This window comes from Chiroxiphia lanceolata, chromosome 5 (assembly GCF_009829145.1).
Source record: "Chiroxiphia lanceolata isolate bChiLan1 chromosome 5, bChiLan1.pri, whole genome shotgun sequence".
NCBI classification, from domain to species: Eukaryota; Metazoa; Chordata; class Aves; order Passeriformes; family Pipridae; genus Chiroxiphia; species Chiroxiphia lanceolata.
Window position 1 is genome coordinate 56,282,460 of NC_045641.1, and position 8,921 is coordinate 56,291,380.

Consider the following 8,921-nt stretch of genomic DNA (forward strand, 5'->3'; position numbering starts at 1 on the left):
AAGTAGAAAAGGCATCTTTGGAAAAGAGTTTTTTACATGGTGAGTGGAAAAGAACACACCAGAGAAGAGCAACAAGACTTGTGAAGGGTCTGGAACACATTTCTTGTGAGGAACCACCAGGGGAGCTGGGTTTATTTAGTCTAGAGAAGAGGTGGCTCAAGGGCACCTCATTGCTCTCTACAATTACCTGAAAGGAGGTTATAGCAAGATGAGGCCAGTCTACTCTGCTGTGCCTGCAGTGAGAGGACAAGAGGAAATGGTCTTAAGCTGAGACAGGGGAGATTCAGATCAGATATTAGAAAAAAAATTTTCACTTCTAGGGTAGTCAGACATCAGAACAGGTTGCCCAAAGAGTTGGTGTTCAAGCAGCACCTGGATCTGGTGATATGGTTTAGGAGTTACAATGGTAATGCTGGGTGGGCCATTGGATTGAATGATCTTGAAGGTCTCTTCTAAACTTTATGATTTTATGATTCTATGAAAACTGAAGCTGACCAGGCCTTGCTGCCTTGCGAGACGTCAGGGTCCTAAATTTTGAGAAGGCTGTCTTAGGAAGGAAAAGGGAACAGCTGATCAAGCACTGCCCCTCAAAATGAAGACTGTAAAATTTTTATTCCTTGAACCGTATACTAGGTGCTGTCTTCTACCCTAACTACTTTGTCAAGAGTTTGTTTTTAACTTTAATTTAAAATTTTATCTATTGATCCCTTCAATTTGTGTTTGCAAATGGGGAAAATTAAGCCACTGAACAGGAGAAAGTTCAATATTATTTTCGCAGGGGTCAGGGTGAAACTTGAGCACCACATGGACACTTAATTTTAAACCGGGCCCTTGCCGAAGGCAATTAAGACCTGGCAAAATGGTTACACTTGGGTAAAAGAGGTGACAGCTACCATCTGATGTATCAAAACCAAACCTCTACTCCCATCCACAACCAGTGGTGTTAATCTTCAAGGTACATCTTTCACAACATTAACTGTGATAGATTTAAACATAAATTACTGAATATAAAACATAGCACCTAACACCTGCCAGGTACAGTAACTAGAAGAATTCTCCAGTTTGGAAGTTGAGTGGCTGTTTTATAAAAATTTTAGATACCATTTACAATGATGTGGCTTATTTCATCTGTCACTGAAGACGTGGAGTTTGAGCATGGTGTGCAATAAAATAGAATACACTGCTGACTTTAGTGAAGCCAGTTTGACTTGATCCCACAGAATCAACAGCTAAATTTCTGTTAGCGGGATAATAGATAAAATTCGGAAGTAACAAATAAAGGATCTATTTATAGTTATACCACTGTGCAGCATTTAGTACTTTCCTCTTATATTTACTGACAGAGAAAAAATCACCAACTGTCAGTATGATGAAATATTCCTTGAAGTGGTAGACTGGCACACTTTAAAAACTCTGATATAAACAGACAATTACAATGAACTTGCAGAAGGAAAATATTTATTAATTTTTTTAATTATCAAATGTTGTCTTCAATAACATCTCACAAGATGACACAGATGATCATCATTATGTTTTGTACAAGACTGTTAGAAACAGTCTCAATAGAACCCATTAAAAAAGCCTGCTTTTAAGTATTTCCTGAATGAATCCCAAAACTGATGGGTTAGAAATGGAATGTGTGTTGGATGACGATACGAATTTTGTACAGTGTTTAAGTCTTGTACTTCAGACATTTCATTTGGTTCTGACTCTTGCATTAGTTCATATTTCTTGGTTTAAATCTGAGTAAACAAAATTATTTAACTTGATTCCTGCATCTCTAGTATCCTACAAAGGCAGGCTTTGCAACTGAATCTGAAGTTTTGCCCCTTTATGAAACATTGTGTTAGCTGCAGAGAGGTTGAGAAGGAAGGAGTTTTTACAAATGAAAGTTGCTAGCCAGTGTTACTTGTTATAACTTTCTTTCAATTACCAGTCTTTATCCCTGGGCAGAAAGCAAGTCAGAATTTACCAGAATGGACTTTCCATTACCAATCTATCATCCAATATTGCTACCATGTACATACACAGTTTGGGAATAATTCCACCCCATCACTATTTTGGTACTGGCTTTCTGATGATATTGCCTGTTTGGGTTGTGGGCAAGCCATTCAAGCACAATTTCTCTGTGTTTTGTAAGTACACCATTTGTTTCTATATTGCTATATTACTCGATTAAATGGAGTTAAAGATAGATAGATAGATAGATAGATAGATAGATAGATAGATAGATAGATAGATAGATAGATAGATAGATAGATAAAAATATTTTCATGGAGAAAATTGACTTTCTATTACCTTGACATCTCTATTTGTCCAGGAACCAGACTGAAAACACAAAGCAAAGAAGCAATGATGTCATTATACATAGAACTAGAGAACACATCACTCTTTACTATTTAAATGGAAAAGATGGTCTGTACAAAGTCTTTCCTGACTAATTTCTAAAAATTGCTCCTCACATTCAAGCAGTTTACCAAAACCTTTAAGTGCTAACAGCTGAAAAGACTAAATTTATTACAGTGGACTGCAGGGCCCGTATGCTTCCTACTGATGGCTTAGTTCTGTATTCTAAGCTGCTAAAATATGTAGTACAACAGAGTTTCAGAAGAGCTATCTTAGGCTGTGCTTCATGGTGTACTATGTCGCCTGAGAATTCAGGAAAGGAAGTTCAGGTTTTTTGCTTTCTAATATATCAGTTTTGATATTGTGGAACCCTGTTTATATTCGTGTGCAAGACAGAGCAAGGTAAATTATATTGTTTAGGAAACATGGAGCAATAGGAAATATTTTTTTACTTAAGGACCCTTGTTCAAAGAAGTGAGGAAGAATGTACTCCTGTAGTTGAGGGCACCACCAAAAAACACCAAGAACTGTTTTACTCAGAATTCTTCCTACAAAACCATCACAAAGTCTTCTGCTAGCAATTTCTCTCCAGAGAAACAGGTTCAGAATTTGTCACATTTCCAGACTTCCACCCTCAGTAAAGAAGTTATTTTCAGTATTACATGAAAAACATTCACTAGCAAGATCTTGGTAGATGAAATTAAGACTAAGTTCAATAGTACACAACATGTTACTCCACAGCAGCTCTGCTATTTCACACTATTGGTCAGTGGAAGAGAAAAGCAAAAGGACAGTAGGTGAGAAAATATGGGGGAGTCCTGGATTCACGGCAGTCCTGTGTAGCGATTTTGCTGTGTTTGAGACAGAATAAGAGGTGAGTGATCTAATCCTGAATTAAAGGATCGCTCTTACACAGAGCTGGAGTGGAAGAGCACCTGCAGTGCACTTACTGTTCCTCATGCCCTTGGCATATCCTGTGCTTATGCCACACAAAAAGATAATATAGACTTTGGTCTTTTCCATGTCCTTGTAAGACAGAAGCTGGGGCTTGAGGGGAGCTGTGATGTTTCAATAAGTTTCTTTGGAAAACAGTAGAAGTAGGGCAGGGAAAAGTGCTGAAGAGAGCATGAGGACTCACGTCCCACAAAAACTGTGGGCTGAATGTTATCCTGAAAGTGGAATCAAGAGACAGAAATGTTTTTCCTCTCTCTGCCAAAAAGGGAACAAGAAGTTGTATGTAGGAGCATTGGAGGATTCTGTACATGTTACTGTACAGAATCAGAGAGTTTGGAAGGGACCTCTGGAGATGGTGTAGTCCAACACCCTACTCAGAGCAGGGTTAACTAGAGCATGTTGCTCAGTATTGTGTCCAATCAGGCTTTGAATATCTCCAAGGACAGAGACTACACAACCTTTCAGGGCAGCCTGTTTTAGTGTTTGACCATTCACAGTATTAAAAAAAAACACAACCCTTTTCACATTTAAACAGAATTTCATATATTTGATTTTGTGCCCATTTCCTCTGTCCCAGGATACTGATGAGAAGGGTCTCTACCTTCTTTATTCTCCCCATCAGGTATTTATACACATTACTAAGATCCCACTGCCTTCACTGTCCCAGGCTGAATAGTTCCAGCTCTCTCAGTATCTTCCTGTATGTCACATGCTCCAATCTATAAATAATCTTCACATTCCTTCATTAGACTTGCCCCAGTATGTCTGTCCTTGTCCTTGTGGCTGCAGCACTTCAGGTGTGGGTTCACCAGTGATGAGAAGAAAGGAAGGATCACCTATCTCCATCTGCCTGCAACAGCCTTTCTAATGCAGCCCAGGGTGCTGTTAGCCATCTTTGCTTCAAGGACAGATTCCTGGCTTATGGTCAATTTGTTGTCCACCAGTTCTCCCTAGCCATCTGGCCTTTTCTGCCAAGCTACTTCTCAGCTGGTGCATCGCCCTACTCTGCACTGGTGCATGGGGCTAATCAACCTCAGGTGAAGGATTTTGCATTTCACTAAGATTCCGGTTGTTCCATTTCTCCAGCCAAGAAGTCAGTGAGTTCTTCAGTCTTTTTCATGATCCCATTCAGCAGCATGCCTACATTTCCCCCACTTTTTTGCTCTAGATACACTTGTAGAAGCCCTTCCTGTTTTCCTTTACATCCCTCACCAGATTCAACTCCAGCTGGACTTTGGTTTTCCTAACCTCATCCTGTAGGATATAATATGTCTATATTCCTTATGGGAGATCTGAAACTAAACTCATCTCTTGCATGTTTCTTTTTTTATGTTTCAGGTTTGTCTGGAGCTCCTGTTTCATCTATGCAGGCCTCCTGCCATCTTTCCTTGGCTTCCTGTCTGTCAGGATGGATCATTCTTGAGCTTGGAAGAGACAATCCTGGTAAAAATGCTCAAACTGTCTTATGAAAATGTAGAGGATGGGGGAGGTGAGACAGAAGGAAAAGCAGAAAGAATGCTGCTGCCTACCACTAAGGCAATCTGTAGTCATGTTAGAGACCCAAGTTCATGTGCTTACTCCAGCAGACATGTAACTTACCACATGAAGAGAACTACTCTAATAGAAGAACAACTGAGAAAGGCTTGTTCTGTAATGCCAAATTAATTGGGCTTTTTGGATATGTTCTCTGGATGTAAAAACCTTGAGTAAGATTTTGCATCACATCAGACCACAGAGAGAATTTGGTATTAGTGCAAATCTGGATCTCTAGCCTGTTGACTAACAGGAAACTCAGTCCCCAGAAGCTTTTACCTTCAGCCAATCATAGAGTCATAGAATCATTAAGGTTGGAAAAGACCTCCAAGATCATTAAGTCCAACCTTTGATGAAAGGCCACCATATCAACTGAAGAGTAGGACTAAGTGCCAGGTCCAGTCGTTTCTTGAACAATTCCAGGGAAGTCTTTGGCTTTTAACAGAGATGTCAGAGCAACACTTGTTTTCCAAATCCTTCTGTATTCCTGTGTGAGGAGGCACATCAGACAGTACTTGTAATTGTGCAGAGTTTCAGACATGCAGGGAGATTCCTTCAGTTTTAGGGAAAAGGAAGACAATGTTTCAAATACAGCTTTTTCTCTTGCAATCTATTAAGTGCGGTGGGGCACTGAATTCTGACGGGATGAAGAGGTTGCCAATAATATTCTTAATTATAATATACTCAGTAACTGAAGTTTTAGGTGGTTCTCTCATTTCTATTCTTCCCTGAAGCACAGCACTGAAATGCAAGAGAGTTGCTGTAATCCCACCATGTGGAGAGAAGAACAGAGAGGTGTTGGGACTCCAAGGTAATACACTGCCACAGGACTTGTCTGATGAGTTAGCAGGTGGAAGACAGTCAAGGAACTTGTAAGTAGCTCTGAGGTTTGTGGTTAGGAGCAGGCAGATCAGAGGAATTTCTTATATAAAGGCATTGGTACTCTAGTATGATAGGAACATGATTTCATCCTACTTGCTTATTTTTATACCCTAGAGGAGAACCAGACTGTCACATCTCTTTGAAGGGTACCCTTCACCTGCTATCACGCTTCAGAGCTCCAGCAGATTTCCACAATCTGTTTGACTTCTGCTGGCTGCCCAGATCTCCAGCTGTCTCAGTCTGGAGGATTCAGACTGTACTGTCCTTATCAAGTGGACTGCCCAGTCACCTTCTCAGCCAGCGCCGTGTTTACTCCACGCGGACCCTGTCCCTGAGTGTCGAACAGCTCAGCGCTATTTACCTTTTGCCCACAAGGTGGTAGCGCAGCATCAGCATTAATGTAAACATGGTGCTTGGCTGAGATCCTGCCCTGTAACCCGATAGACTCTTGCTGCTGGACAAATACTGACAATTTTCTTCCTTTTCATTAACTTTCTAATTAAAGAACAATGTGATATATTAGGCCAAAGGCAAATACACCGGGAGAGTAAATATTTGTGAAAAGAGAGATACAGATTCCATGCCCCAAAGGACTATGTGGAAAGAATGAGTGATAGGGATATAATCATGTAATGCCACTTTGAGATTTTTAAACCTGTTTCCAGAACTGGGGAGGCCAGATATTATCAAATACTGCTCAAGGGAGATGAACTACTCTGGGCTGCAGTGGTCCCTATCATCACACTCAAGTGAACCTCTGGCTGCAGAATATGGCATGGTAGAACTTGTCCTTTCAAAGCCTACCAGAACTCATATTTAGCAGCTTGTAGAAAAATATGTTAGTCATCTCTTTAGTGAAATATGGGAGCTCTTTTCTGAAGCTGGTTTAAGTGACACTTTTACCCTTGGCACTACTACTACTGCTTGTGTCAGACAGTCCTATCTAAAATCTTCTCCCACTTTCCACCACTCATTGCTGCTCACCATACCTGGCAGCATGACTGACAGATTGGGAAACTACTTTCCATTATTATTCTCTCCCTTACATACTGCTTTTCCTCAACCGGATTTCAGAGGTCTAGTTCAAAACGCAGACTCATGAACAGTTGTGCTGTCACCATCAAGAAGGCATTGTGCTTGTAGCAGAGGGTTAGGAGTGAGAAGGAACACATTAAATGAGAGTTAAGCCCATAGATCCATTTTATCATGGACCTATGCTTAGTTTCCCATGGAGAATGAGCTCTCCTGCCAGGATTAGTGTCTTATCTTTCAGTCTGTTGTACCAAATGAGGTAAAATTTCCTTTAAAAAATGTAATTCACCTTAATGTTATGGAGATAACTACTTAGAAAGTTACTTAATAACAAAATATCTCTTAATTTTCATACCATTATTAAAATACAGACAAGCTAATGAACACCTCATGTGGATTCATACATGCTCAAATCCTTTTCATAGTATTAGGCCATAAAATAAAAGTCAGTATTAAGAGTTATTTTTGGTAGTCAGTCTTTTGTTCAATAGAAAATCAGAGCACACATATAAACCCTTTCAGCTGACATCCTACCCCTAGTGAATTGTGCTCAATCCTGGGATATGTAACCTAATCAGGTAGTGACTTTTGCTGGAGAGGAAGAGGTAGGAAGAGAGCTTTATCTCCTAATTAGTATAGTCTCGATCCTCATATCACATAATAGTTAGGGTTGATTAATTGGGGCACTCTCTAGGCGGCCTAAATTGATATCTCTTCCAACAGGTTACCAAATGAAATGGCTCTAGTTTCAAAGCCAGGCTGTTAGGCTTCTTACACAGGGCTGGAAGGACATAGTGTGTTAGTGTCAAAGAGATTAAAAGAAGGTTTTCAACCTAGTTGGTACCAGAACCTAGTACTGGAACAAAATTCCCTTGTTTGAGTTTATTTACCAGTAATTCTAGGTGGTCTCCCATCAAAGTGCTGGAAAGTCCTCCTTAGAGTCATAGTGACAGCCCACAATCCTTACAACCAAGACAAAATGTTGCACAAACTACGCAGGCTCCTAGTTCCCAAGAGCATTACTACATACCATGGGTCTGACTACAATTCTTCATCTGTTACTGTAACTGTAGTAGGAGGCCTTTATTTATGTCAGAGTACCCTTACAGTGTGCTGATAAAGTATTATGAAGTATTCCAGGGAATGGACATAGCTGTCTCCAAGAAATGGAACTGCTGTTCCAGCCTAGTGAAACTATCTAGTTGAGTGAAAATACTTGTACTGATAAAACCAGTTTTGTCAGTATGCTCATGCCACTGTTGGAGATCTCATACTCTTGACAGACAGAGCCTGGCAGGAATTTGGAGCGTAGATGGGGCCTAGATCAAATGAACAATTTGGAGTTAGAATCATATAGCAATGATCATTTCAAAATGCTTTTATTTACAGAAATCCTCAACTGAAATAAAGTCTCTTAACAGGAGGTCTTGATTACTTTTCCATTTCCAAACCACACATCATAATGGGGATGGAATGTGGTTACCATAAATTGTTGGTTTACAAATCATCACTGACTTGTTAGCAACGGCTAGGATGTTAGAGTTAGAGCAACAGTTTGGATGTGATAAAATAGCAAGAGCCCATTTTTCATGGCGTCGTTGGAATGAATATAAATGAATTCTTCCCAGAGATTCATTGTGGTGGTTGTGGTAAATAACAAACTGCATATTTCCTGCTGATGTTGAAATCAATGGGAGTTTTATTATTGGCATCAGGAGAGGCAGGATTTGACCTTAACAGAAAAGAGAAGAGGAAAAGAGAGAAAGATGAGGAAAAGAGAATAATGAGATTGAGAGTTCTAAAATGACTAGAGATACAGTTGCCTGGGTGGAGGTACTTCAAAAGGAGTCTGAAAAGCAGAAAACTGGGGCCCCTTTTCATTTGGATTGTCTTCCAAATTTTCCTTTGAATTCTCGGTTTGCGAACATTGAAACTGAGAAATAACCAATACTAGTCACTGCTGAAAATGCAGATTTTCAAATTTTCCTTTTTCTTGGAAAAGCTTCTTTCTCTCTAATGGCACTGAAGGGTTCTCTTTTTGGGTTTTGGATGAAGCTTATAAAAATCAGCAAAGGCATTCTGTCAGAGAAGCCAGCACAAACTTTCTACAATACTTATATTTGTGTCATGACATAGATCACTATCAGACATTTAACCTCGCTCAAGCAAAATCC